This window comes from Tachypleus tridentatus, chromosome 7, assembly GCF_004210375.1.
Source record: "Tachypleus tridentatus isolate NWPU-2018 chromosome 7, ASM421037v1, whole genome shotgun sequence".
NCBI lineage: Eukaryota > Metazoa > Arthropoda > Merostomata > Xiphosura > Limulidae > Tachypleus > Tachypleus tridentatus.
The window spans coordinates 143,356,988-143,371,985 of NC_134831.1; positions in this window are offsets into that span (position 1 = coordinate 143,356,988).

A 14,998-nucleotide genomic window follows, 5' to 3' on the forward strand; every position below is an offset into this window, starting at 1 on the left:
AATCGCCCACAAAAAAAAAAGGTTTATTTCGAGTGATGGTGTAATTCTATTCATACTGGCAATTTCGAAAATTAAGAAAATTATCTCTAACTGACGAATGTAAACACTATACAAGTGACGATCTCAAAACTTATTTGGATGAAAATAAAGTTGAAACACTACCGAAAGCAGCTTCTTTTCTGATGATTACACTTTAACACATAAAAACATTTTCATAAAAGGAAATTCTTGCCATCTGAGCAAAATTCAATATCAGTCCAATTTATTAAGGTTGAGGATTCTTCAAAAATATCCAGCTCCCATGGCTCGAACTCTTCAGACAATCATGATAAAACTTTATCAAAATCATTAAAGCTCACCAAATGTATCAGCTTTGGAGAACAGGGCTATAGTTCATGAAATTGTTATTCCAAAAGCATATCGGAAATATTGAAAGTTAGCCATGAACTTCCCATTGGAGCTCGTTTATGACTGAACAAGATGTATGAAAAATTGAGACACTTCTTTTGGACACAAATTAAGCAAGATGTTTCTTACTCTTGTAAAACTTGTCATACGTGTCAGTTGGCTGGAAAGCGTGTAAGAAAATTTGTGTTAATCCTTTGAAATTTATCCAAACGTTTGAAGAACATCTTAATAATGTAATAATTGATTATTTAGCCCAAAAACAAACATTTGTGTTTAAGCACTTCCACGTGTTCTGCAATTTTATTATCATAAGGTTATTTGTATTCTGTTATATATTGTCTCAGATAAAATACTTAAGATATTTGGTCACTGCATTTAAAATGAGTCAAATCGCCAAAGATGTTACGAAATTAATATTTTTAACAGCCTGCTAAGGCTATGTTGATATTCAAGTTTAATTCGTTTTCTGGGTAGTATTTTGATTTGGTAAACAAACTGCATTTTCATATATGTTGTGCAGGTATACATACAGTATTCTCAGTAATTCACAAGTTTTGAATTTGGAAACACATTGATTTTACAATTTTATATTTTCATACAAAGTTTTAATATTTTTCACAGATTAGGAATCGGTTCCCATTCATGAATTGTATTATTTTCTACCGTACGAACGTGAAGCGAAAAATTGACTTGCCCACTTGTGTTTTCTCCTTCTATGTGCTATCCTACAAATTAAACACAGTATATCCATACTTTATATATATACAATAATTAAAAAGGGTATTTCTAGTCACCTTAGATAATTGTTTTTAATGCCAACAGAATCTGTGAATGAAATACCAATTGAGAAGATAAATCAAACAAAATGGTTATTAGTAGCAGAAATAAAGAAGAGAAAAAAGAAACAAGCTACTGGAGTCTTTTCCACTTTCTTAAAATTTACCCACGATGTATATCGACTCGCAATCTGAGAGTTGTGGGTTCCAATCTCCGTCATAAACACGTTCGCCTTTTTAGTCATGAGAGCGTTATAATGTTGCGGCCCATTCTACTATCAGTGAAAGAGCAACCCAAGAGTTGGTTGTGGCTAGTGTGACTAACTATCTTTCCTCTAGTCTATCAGTATTACATTAGAGACGGCTAACTTTGCGCGGAATTCAAACCAAACATCACTATGTATAAATTATGTATGCTAATTACTATACTGCAGAGTCAAAAATGGATAATTTCATTTTTTATCCTGAACACTACGCATCTCTAAACTAAAACTGCAAAATTTTATTTATCAGCTTTATTTTTTTATTCTGGAACCACGCGAAAAATTATAATTCAGTGAATATACTTTTAAAAAGTTTAATTGTCAAAATATAAAATATATTTTAAAAAGGTTTTCAAAATCACCCATATTTCGTCATTATTCGCCACTAAGAGAACCAGCTACAAAATATAATAAGCACACCAAGGTGCAGTAGTAAGTCCTGAACTGTGAGTTTGCATCACCAGCACCTGGTAACCATGGCTAGAGGGTCCTTACTTTCCTTTTTGCACAGAATTTATGGCATATACTAATTCTAGTGGCAGATTCAAAGGAAAACAGTTAGCCAACAACACCTACGGCTAGCTCTTGTCCAAATAAATATTGGAATTCGATCTTCTCATAACACATCTATTGCCCCAGAGCTCGGAACGCGTTTTGGTAGCAAGAGGATGCAAACCATAAATTATTGCATTTACACTGTGAGTACACTCTACATTCTACTTCCATTCTGCGTTTGGTATTTGTGTAAAAATGATGCTATTCTGTACCTTTATTTTCAATGACTCAACATGCATTTATTTGTAATCAAAACTTGAAAGAACACGTAAAATGGAATTATGAAGTAGAGGTAATATATTGTATAAGGCAACGTTAACTTACTTTGATGATACGATATAAACAACCATTGAATAATTACTAATACGTTATAAATAACCTTTGTGATCAGATTATTAATTAAGAATAAATACGCATCTTTATATATAATAAACCAATAGTGTAGATCTTATAAGTTATTAATTTTTAACTTCACTTTCAATGAACGTATCATTTGACAAGAAGCTATAACATATTTCACAAACTAGGAAATAACTTAACACTCCTACGAAAAGACGTTTCTAGTCCTGATTTCTCCAAGCCCGTTCCCCTGGCTGTGGTTTCGCTAGATAGTAGATAGGGACAGTGGGAATCTCGTTAATCCAATCATTAATGGATTTAAATGGCAATTTCATTTAAATACAAAATTATTAGCCTAATATTAATAACCTTTCAAGTTGCTCTGGAGCCTATTAGGCCCCACTTTTCGTAGGAGTGTTAAAGGTGAGTGAAACAGCTCTTAATGTCTGGAAAGCTATCAAGTACCACTTGGCCGTGACTTTCAGTTTTAAATAAGTGGTGTGTTAAGAATCAAGTAAGGTCGTTTTCACGATAACAAGTTAAAAACAACCAATACAACGTGTTTTTCTTTGTCTATTTGAATTACTTCAAGAGAACAATTACTGAGAAATGCATGTTTTCTTCAGCTTAACAAAAGCACTGAAAACTTTACGTAGGTGCAAGTTTTCACGCTACCCAAATTTCCTCTTTTCATTAAGTATTTGCACGTGCTTTTAATACTTACTATTTTTGGACGAAAAAAGTAACTTGGAGTTTATGTATAAAAGTATGAAGGAATCCAAAGAAAACCAGTGCCTTAAGATAAAAAGGAAGGACTAATGCATACATAAAAACAAACGTATTACTCTCAAAACACCTAAGCTTAACCGATTGTTCAGTTACAGAGATATATGTTAATTTCGAACCCCCCTTATAAGCAAGTTACTGCAATTTGAATTGAGTTGTTTCTTTTTCAGTTTTGTATAGAGAAGAAATAAAATTAAAAACAGAAATGTTAACTGGCTTATATCTGATTTGTGATAATGGATAAAAAGTCGCGTTTCAACCGAATTGTAAAAAAATAAGGTAAGAACGTTGTTGTAAAACATGTAATGGTCCTTGCCGACTTATGAGTTGAGATGTGAAAATGCATTAGTACAGTTAACATAATCAATTATTGCGAATATTTTCATTTTAGGAGTTTAATAAACCTTACAGAAACTCTCCGTTGTGGATTTTGGTTTCCAAAGACACGTTTCAATTTAATAAAGGTACGAAAATCAACTGGAATTGTATTGACCACTATGTGGTCGAATGTGATTTCTGTGGTTCCACCTTCCTTGACCAGTTTGTAATTAAAACACATGAATGAAAGCTAGAAACTTGTAAATTTCGGCCTGTGAACCTTTTAACACTTCGGATCGTTGTTTATTTTGCTGTTAAAAATACCGTAAATATAAACTCAGTTTTATTCGTCGCAATAACTTCGTGGATCGGAAGTTCTCCTTTGTAACCAAAGGAATGAAGGTGTGGTTCCTAATTATTTTGAAGTGTGATTATGAACAGTTTTGATGTCCTAAAAAAACGCCCTAGGTGCGATTGGTTGTCTTTTGGTTTTATATTGTTTAACAAGTTTGCTATATAAATATCCTTCCTCGAAGAAGGCTATATAAATCATAAATGTACACCACGGCTGCACTGTATTATCGAATGATCAGTAATTCTTTGAAAAGAAAAGATGTTGCTCGTGGTCTTACAGCTTGTATGAACACCGACAAAACATTGTATTAACATATATAAATAGCTTATATGAAATACGATTAACTTTTCAGTAATCATCATATTGAGAAGTGTTGAAAGTTCAACCCACAAAAGTTTCAAATTCTTACATAATTTACTTACATGTGCTTAACTTATTGTTTTTTGACATAGTATTATTCTGCTTTCGTGAAATTACAGCAACTTATCGTTTTATGGATTTTCGAATTTTATTAAATTGATTCATTGCCAAAGCACGGTCTGAACATGAGACTGAAATTTTGAATAAATATTGTAATAATGATTCAATTACATACCACCATCTTTAAAGATATATAAACTGAATTGCTTTATTTTTGAGAATCTGTGTATGAAAACACCCAATATGATTTTTTATTTTCGTAAATCAATTCATTTTCTGACAAATATTATCATACAACTTAATGTTCGTTTGTTTATTTAATGAAAAGTTGCTCAAGATCGTCCTCGTTCTGTAGATAACCAGAAATCTGACACCAGATTTTAGTGTTATAAGTCCTTATATTTATCGTTGATCCACTGTGCGACAAACAACTTTAAAAATTTGTGAGTTTTTAGCTACATTTGTTTGGACTTGTTGATTTTAAAAGTCATCATGTTAACCAGGCTTGCAGCCATCATACCAGGCTAAGTTACAGATTTCCATGTTTAGTCGAATGGCTCAAAGATACGCTGGGATTAAATCAATGAGTGGCTATAATGGGAGTCATAAAGAATGATATTGTGAGAAGATGGGAAATTAATAGGTGTAAATGGTGAAAAATCTAAGTCTAATATTTATTTAGCTAAACTATTATTTGTTATTTTATTATAGCTTTATAAATTACCGTATTTTCCGGCGTCGAAGACGTTATTTTTTCCCGAAAATAAGTCTCAAAGTTTTACACTGCGTCTTCCAGGCCTAACCCTTAGTCTAGAATCTAGATGAAGCGTTTCGATACTCGACAGTAATCCAAGCCCCTATATATGACCAAGAATGAAATGTATAAGCTACTTAGTATTAAATAACAAATAAATAAACAAGAACAGGTCACTGTACATATGATGCTGTAATATCAGCACTGTTTTTAACTCTTCAGGCTCAGAATAATGTTATTACTGATAATACAGATATTCCAGCGATAATATAAGGTATACACTTTCAAAGGTAGATATGATAAGCATATAGCTAACAAATAATGAGAAGTGGGCAAGAGGATGTACATACTGTTAGTCACTAAACAATCCACGAAACGTCTTGGTAAGATTAGTGGAAGTGCTGTGGCCTAATTCTTATATTTATATATTTTTTTCAGCACTAGTGATCGTTTAAAGTCGTCAACATAACCATGACACACATTCCAAAAGTCTATTCACATGTTTCTAATACATTTATCAGAAGCTTATTAATAATTTTACAGAGGTCATTGTCAGATAATATAGCAACATATTTAGCGTGAAACCAATCTCACACTTGCAGCTATTAGTTCTTGTTTGTTTGTTTGTTTGTTTTGAATTTTGCACAAAGCCACACGAGGGCTGTCTGCGCTAGCCGTCCCTAATTTAGCAGTGTAAAACTAGAGGGAAGGCAGCTAGTCATCACCACCAATCGCCGACTCTTGGGCTACTCTTTTAGCAACGAATAGTGGGATTAACCGTAGAATTATAACGCCCCCACTTAAACTATCAACATCGTTATTATTTTAAACAGGGAACTTCATCATCAGCCGTAGTCCCTAACACCATCAAATTTTTGACCTCATCTATACTAACATCATCTCTGTTGTTAAATTCGCATCTCAAATAAACATGAAATTTCAATAATAATAAATAAAAAGTTTAAAAGTATATTAGTACCATATAAGTGATCAATAACAAGTGTAAGGCTTTAAAGGATCGATATACAAAAGCATAAATAGAGTACAACATTGTTTAAAAGGAGAAAGGTAAAAACTATGTATACATTTATATAAATCATACATACAGGGAAGCAGAAAAATACCAGAAAATATGAATACTGTAAAATATTTTTACTCGACTCTTCTTCCCCCCATCATTGTTACTTTCTGTATTTTTGGCAAATACTATAGAACACTAAAATATTGTTCGAATTCAACCTGTCTATAAGTCCGGCCAGCCTTGTTGAATAAATACAGATTGGTTAACCACTGTGTATATTAGTTTTGATGAGAGCTTCAAAGAAAGTAAGAATTAAAAACAATTTATTGGTAAATACCATGTTCTGTGGTCCGTCGCTGGAACAGAGGTAAGTCTACGGATTTACAACGAAGTGGCTTTGCTATAAGAAAATACACGCACAAAATACGTGTACTATGAATAATTTCAATTCAATGCATTTAGAAATCTAATTTATGTTACAATACACCAGCAGTGTTAAGATTTGGTGAGAAAGTATTATTAGCACACCTTTCCCATTCTTTTCTAATAGGTTCTTTCTCTTATTATTTATTAACCAGATTAATAGAGAAATGTACTATAATCATATTTATTTGAATGGACCTAACAAAAGGAACGTCTATAATATATAGATTTTAAAAAAGAGTTCCAATGTTAGTTCATGGTTCAAGTTTTAACACTAACGTATTTTGTATAGCAGCTTTTCTAACAGTAAAAACAGTATTTCAGAACTTTGGCATTCTTCGTATTATTCAGAGATTAGTTTTCTTTAAGTATAGAAATTTGTTCTCGTCGGCATGATATGGATGGTTGTATTATCTCACCTAAGCTGCCTCCCGTTAGTACTGCAGTAAGTCTACGGATTTACAACGCTAAAATCAGGAGTTCGATTCCCCTCGGTGGGCTCAGCAGATAGCCTTATGCAGACTTACTATAAGAAGAACTCAGAAACGCACTAATCTAAGCTATGCCTACAAATTATAGATCCAGATTTGTTTACAGACACTGGATTCAATATTCAACTAGATCGACTTAATTTTAAAGGTGGTCCCTTTCCTATTACTTAAGGATCCCTGTCCGATTTGTGGAGTTGCAGGCACTACATTCTTTATGTTTTTTGTGTAATTAGGTCGTGTCACATACGTTTCAAACTCGGATGTTGTCTTGATATCCTGGTTGTTGGTCACCACTGTGTTTCCGGTGATGCATGCACGACGATGGACTCAATACATCCTTTTAAATATAGAAATCGATTGGCTGAGAAAATGAGTTAACATAAAGAGTCGTATACCAAAATGATGACAAATATTTCGACCTAAATATCCTATGTACCAAATTACGGTCACACAAAATAATATTTTAAATTACACGTTATTAATAGTCACCTACACTTTCAAAAGCCAGATGTTCCTATTAAAAATAATTTGATATTTTTAATCTGAACAAAATCGAATCGATCAAATGCTGTAATTGAGACTTCGCAGGTCCAGACATAATTATTCCTTATTTAGAACCGTTGACCAAATTAAGAGCAATGGCTTTCACAGCTACTTAAAAAAAATAGTATTTGCTGTCATGGTTATAACTTCCTAACTGAAAGTGACGAACGTGTTCAGTGGCATATCGCGTTTCAAATCTTGTACCTTCGGTTCGTAGTCTAACAAGGTTTGCACTAGGTAACACCTGGTGCATGTAAAATGCGATATTCTACTGTAACTTGCAAAATGTACATTAACCTCTGTGGTCAATTGTCCATAAGTGAAACAGTCAGTGTCAGCTAAAACTACACGGAGACGTATAAAAATCCATATCAATCATTAAAATAAGTTAAATATTTTAACAACATTTTCTGTATGTGAGGTTTGCAGGTGACAGACAGGATATGAAGAAACATCGACCGACAGCTGTTATTTTTATGTTTCTTCAGAACTTAGTAACAAATAACGTTGTCTACTTTTCGACTTTCCTACACTTAATTTTAAACCAAACAACTGAACGTGTCAATAGTTTAAGACTGGAAAGCCATTTTATTTGAGATGCATCGATTATTCATAATTATTAGCTAATATGCATGTTTAAATAAAATATTTTCATCAAACAGAAAAGTAAGAAAGATAGCGTTAAGTGAATATGCAATAACGTGTAGACTTATCTGTTTATTTATTATTAAACATAGAGTAACATAATGAGCTATCTGTGCTCACCCACCGCTGATATCGAAACACCATTCTTAGCCGCACCACTAAAAGAGATTCTTGTAAACTGATAGTTGTTAATAGAAAAGTTCTAGTTCTAAAACTACATAAATTACAACTTATTAATTAAAAAAAACAATGCGAAATCAATAAAAAATGTTATCCTTAAGTTACATCCTTTCTTTGAAACCTGTAATTTAAATCAATTTCCAGTAAGCTCCCTGTATGCTTTTTTAAAAAAAAAAAAACGTCATTTGAGGAACCTACTTCTGTGCTATTCTAACATTTATTTGTTTTCAAATTCATAACACATTTCTTTTTTAATCTGTGGATAGTGTATAAGCACACATTTTTTATGCGTATATGACTTGTTAATTTCCAAAATCTCAGATATAAATTATTAAACATAGTTTAAATACTTTTGTTTAACTTATAATATTGACTTTTGAAAAACTCCCCCTCCTTGTAACTCAACACTAAGCTTAATAAATAAACATTCGTGTTGTGAATTTCGCGCAAACCTACACGAGGGCTATCTGCGCTAGCCGTCCGTAATTTAGCAGTGTAAGACTAGAGGGAAGACAGTTAGTCATCACCACCTACATCCAACTCGTGGTATACTCTTTCACCAACTAATACTGGGATTAACCGTCATGTTGTAACGCCTCCACGGCTGAAAAAGAGAGAATGTTTGGTGTGACGGGGATTCGAACTCGCAACCCTCGGATTACGAGTCGAGTGTTTTAACTACCTAGGCATGTCGTGCGTGAATCGTTACTATTAAGAAAACTATTTAATTTCGAAACCTAAGTTCAAGGGAAATCCATTTCAAAGATTAAGCTTAACGGCTGGCTGATAACGAAACTCAAAGCGTAGAAACTACGACATAGAGCTGTAAGCTTAAACAAAAATAAATAGACATTTGAAAAGATATAGCTTTACTCCTTAGCAGAAGTACTATTTTAACTATATTAATAAAACTACTTTGAAAGCTCATTTGGCGTTGTTAATGTGTGTATGTGTTAAGAGATACCAAATAATAAACATATTTCATTGTCAAACAAAAAAGTAATAAGACAATTCGAGTCCTCCGGTAGAACAGCGGGAAATCAGTGGTTCGATTCCCTTGGCAGACAGAGTTTAGCTAGACCCTTGTTTGTCTTTCAGCTAAAACAAAACTTGCATTAGAATAAAAAGCGTAAAAGATTTCTTAAATATTCGTATATTACTGGAAATAAAATATTTCCAGAACTACTAAATATTTAGTAATCGCATAAAATTACATAATATTTTATGTTTGGTATTTTGTTTTTTTTCTTGAGCCTGAAAACAACGTTTACTTGAATTTGTTCTTTGTGAAATCTTTCTGTTCTGCCCAGTTTCTTCATTAGGATATTTAAATTAGATAACCATCTGTTAGACTTTACAATGTATTCTTTACCTTAATCCATTTGCCCCTTTTGTTCTTCACTAGATGGCGCGAATTCGTCCTTTTTGCCCATCTTACCATCTCAAATCATCTGGTAGTTTAGATATGATTCTATCTAAAGAGATTGTTTTGGTTCTTACTCCACGTAACTAACGGTTTCAGCGGTAGAATAAAGTCTGAATTATAATTAGGTATGTTACGCACATAATAATATGTTGAAAACATATATATTCTATTTTATATGGATTAGATGGAATATCAAACGTGATTGTGTTAGCATCTCATTTCTTTTTCTTCTGCTATAATCTACTGTTATCGGTAAGTCTAAATTAAAAGGATTTAGGTAATATTATTATTAGTTTATTATTGAGCTTGGTTTTATTTATGACTTGTTCATGGAGTTTGCGAAGAAAATTTTAAAATGTTACGTTTTATTTCAAAATGTCTAAATGTGTCTTATAAACGAATACAATGCCTCCACTAGTAGCTTAGTGGCAAGTATGAAGGTTTAAAACACTAATAACCGGGTTTCGATACCCCTGGTGGGCACAACAAAGATAGCTTATTGTGTAGCTTTGCGCTTAACAATAAAACCAACCAACCAATCAATCAAAATTTACACAATAGTTCAAAAGCAATGCAAATATAAGTCTTTCTATTTTAATTACGCTACTCTTATCTTTATTTCTTAAGTTTATTGGTCATGGCATTTCGTTGTAATGAGATTAGTTGTTTTGTTTAAGAAAGTTTTGTGTATGGTTTAAATCGGCCAAGTGAGATGCACGATTTTTGTAGTTTTTTTGGGGGGCGGTGGGTTTACGTAGTGTTTAAATTAGACAAGTGAAATGTACGTTGTTATTATTTTTTTAGGGGGGTAGAGATATTGCTCTCTAGCTTACTGCCGAATTTCGCTCAAAGCTACACGAAGGCTGTCTGCGTCTAATCGTTCCTAATTTGGGTTTGAAGACAAGAGAGATGTTTGTTTTTCAGTGCAAAGTTAAACAATGGTGCTGAGTACACTTTATCTACCGCAAGGAATCGAATCCTGGATTTTAACATTGTGAGTCCAAAAACTTACCTTTGACTTAACAAAATACAGGACTAGATGGAAGGTAACTAGTCAAGAGTACCCTCCACCAACATTTTGAATACTCATTTTTAACTGTATAATGGGATTTGACTGTCTCCCTTAAAACGCACTCACGGTTAAAATGTGTAGAGTATTTTATCGGTTTTTTTTTGGCAGCAACAATCACGAATACGGATCAGAGATTTCACAGTCAGTGTACTAACTATCAGGCTACCTTCGGCTCTGACTTCTTGTCATCATAAAATTTATGTACATATACATACATATTAGAGGTGTTCATAGTGTCTATTACACCTTTTTCCTCATGTTATATAAATTTATTCAAGAAAATCTTAACGTCTTTGCCTCGAATGCCTTGAGAATAGTAATAGTCCACAATATTAGCGCAAAAGAGAGCCACCCATGGAAACACTCGTTAAAATGTTAAAGCCCCTGTGTGACAGCATGTATCCATCGATAAATTACTCTAAGATACAAGTAAACAAATTGCATCTTTATCCTACCTAGCCTAACTGACAAATAATGCATATCACACGGGTATCGTTTATTTAAAAATTACATGATTTAAAACGATATATTTACTTTCTATTTACTTGGTGTGCTTTGCGAGAAAATCCCGCTTGAGTGAAGTTACATGTTTTCTTTCTCTGTTACTAAAAATTACTCGTCTCTCATTATAAGCTTCCAGATCTGAGTCAAATATTGCAGTATTACTATCGTAATCTATATTTTCAATGACGAAACAATAACTACTTGCGAAAATGTCGTTAAAGGTATTTGATAACTTACTCAGAAATAGCCATGAAACTTCTTTATTCTGAATTTTGAAAATAAGAAATGATATTATAAGTACGTGTCTGTGTTTAATAGCATGAACCTACTATCAAGTTTTAAGTAATAACAAAATATTATAATGATGGGGCAATATATTTTTATTTCTTGGCTCATTATTGAATGTGGAACCTTTTCCACGCAAGACGAATTTTTTAATAACTGAAATAGAAGATTAACCCCTTGCTAACCTTTATTAAGCCAAAAACTACTATAAGAGATATCCATAGGATATTGGATGATACTTGTGATGAAAGATTTGCTTGTCGTCATTTGAATAAAGATTTCATTAATTTGCAGTTGTGAAGTCAGTGTTAACTGTTTTTTAATAATAATGTTTATCATTTTTATATCATTATTTATCGTGTGTCAATGTGTTCTTAAATCTACGTTAAAGGGCTTTTATTATGTATGAATTATCTTTGTAAAAGGGCTGTGTTTACGTGTTTATATGGATGAGAAAAGGTTATATTACACCTTGACTAGGGCGTGTGTATAGATTTTACTGTTTTTTTTTTACTTGGAATAACTTGTCAGCTTGATGAAAACACTGGAATAGAGGGCAGGGTTAGTGTGGTATATGAAAATCTCATGAATATTTTAGCCTCTTTATTTTAATACAGCATCTTTTGAAATCTGTTACTTATTTTCTGATCTATGAGTTTTTCACATACAATGTGGTAAAGAAACTTATTGACTTGTTTTTGTTGTATCTAATATTGTTTTTTCGTCGTTCTCTGGAGATAATACTTATTGTACCGGTAAAAATTTCCCCTTTTTGCAAAAATATAGATAGGAAATTTTTCTATAGTAGATTAAGCAATATCTCGAAGTTACACGCTCCCATATGAGAGGGTAGCACTAGACGTAATTGTACTGGGTAAACTGACATTATCAGAGAAAGTCAGTTTGGAGAGAAATTATTTCATCTCAAGTAAAAGCGACAGTCCAACATATATGTGAGCATACACACACACACACACACGCACCGTGTTCGTATTATAAATAAGGATTGTTCCTTGTGTTTACATCGTATCCAGTTTTTCTATTTCACTATCGTAAATTCACTAAGTGTTAGAAAACTCAGAATCTCCTGTTATTCTGCGGACCTATTCCATTGCTTTCAAGCTAATCAATGTGACCTGAATATATTATACTATTAAACATCCCACAGTACTGAGCATGTTTATAGACATTAAGTGTAATCAGTAGAAATACTTCCTTCCTAACTGAAGTGACTAAGTGACCTTGCTCGCTATGTTGAAAATTACCACAACAAGAAAACACTCTGATAAATAATTTAGGTGACCGCAGTTGTAACTTTTCGCTTAAGAAACTTTTATTTTTCTTATGCCATGTCAAGAAAAAAGCAACACAAACAAGCATCTTCTTGATGTAAGTAAGGTTCAAGGAAAATGTGACTTTCACCTTGAGATATATGTTGTTTGCATATGTGGATAAAATCTAAACTTTTTTCCTGTAAATATAATGAAACAGAATGTATCCCTACACATCTCTGATAATAATCCCGAAAAGTTAAATGTCTTCTGATATAGATCCAAGGCTATAGGAGTATTTGAAGATGTTTTCATAGTTTTTTTATTATCTTTATGATTAAAACATGATCGTGATGTGCTTGTTTTGTTCTGATTAAACGATGATACAACTTTGATCTTAGTTTATAGCTTTATCTTGTTTTCTCAACCGATATTTATTTTCCTGCAATAAGTTTGTATGTTCAAAAGGCAGTACACAGCGACGAGTTTTAACAGTCGTATCTTTATTTTAAATTGCAGAACATAGTTTAATATCTTGTAAACATTTCTGTCCGAAACAAACTTTAAGGAACTGAAACTTTGTCATGACTTGTAATTTGTAGCCTTGCGGGTAAAGGAAATATCTTGCCCGTCAGTATCATATTGCTTCAATAATTAAGTATTTTAAAGCATACAGGTTTTTATTAGCGAAACTTTGTATCTTGTTAATGTACACGTACAATAGTTACTGCTACCTTCATTATAGAACATTACACTTGAAATGGCCTGGTTGTTAGGACACTTCACTTGTAATCTGCAGATCGCGATTTCGAATCTTATCACCAAATATTCTCATGCTTTAAGTTGTGAGAACGTTAAAACATGGCAAACAGTCCCACTTCTCGTCGGTAAAAGAGTAGTCCAGGAGTTGACAGCTACTGGTTTTAAATATCTGTCTTCCCTGTAGTCTGTAACTTTAAAATTAGGGATGACTAACCCAGGTAGCCATCGAGTAGCTTGATGTAATCGAAAACTTTATTCATTGTTTATCTATACGTTGAAGTAAATAAATCTTTAAAGCATTCAAAAAGTAAAACATCCAAAGCACCTTCTTTCAATTATGAATCTTTAAAATAATTGCTTTTATATTTATAAATTGTTGCACCCCGCTAGTACAGCGGTATGACTTCTGATTTACAACGCTAAAATCAGGGTTTCGATTCCCCTCGGGGAGCTCAGCAGATAGCCCAATGTGGCTTTGCTATAAGAAAACACAAACTTGATTTGTAATTTGTTTGTGTATGTATGAATTCTGTATAAAAATTTTGAACCTAGTAAACTAAAAGAAACGTTGATAACGAATAACTTAATGCTGGGTATAAATAGGTGTACCCAAAAATGCTCGTCTTGTTTGAAGAGTAAAATAAATATGTTTCTTGCTTTTAAAGTTCATAAGTTATGCTCTGTTGTAGACTACAGAGTGCATAATAATTTTATCATGATTCATGGCATGTGTACGTTTTACTGGCGTCACGAAAGTACGAATTACAACGTTAAGCGTCCCTTACGTGACGTCATTTCATTGTCTACTGATGGACTGATAGACAACACGATACTGTAGAATGGTGAGAGTGGTTAAAACAGGTGATACCTCCAGACGATCTTCGGCATCCTTTCGTATTAATTATAGTAATGCGGCTTATCCAGGTTGCTTCGTTTGTATGTCGAATTTCGCGCAAAGCTACTCGAGGGATATCTGCGCTAATCGTATCTAATTTTGAAGTGATAGATTAGAAAAAAATAATCATCATTCGCCGCCAACTTTTTAGCTATTTTGTTCACTAACAATAGTGGAATTGTAACGAACCCACAGCCGTAATAGTGAATATTTTTGGCAGCGGAATTCAAACCTACAGTTCGAAGATTGTAAGTCGAATGTCTTAATAGCAAGTCCGTGAAAGGCAGAAACATAAAGGGATTTCTTTAAAATATACTAAAATCACAAAAGTTAGGTTTCGAAAGTCATCATAACCAACAGAGAATTAATAATGCATCTGTGCCATCAAAGTGAATATATCAGGGATAAATTGAGTTACATTTATTTAAACGTATAAATCTTGTAAGACTAAATTTCCTCATATATTTATGATCATAATATAACTATAAAATGTACCCTGTCTTTCG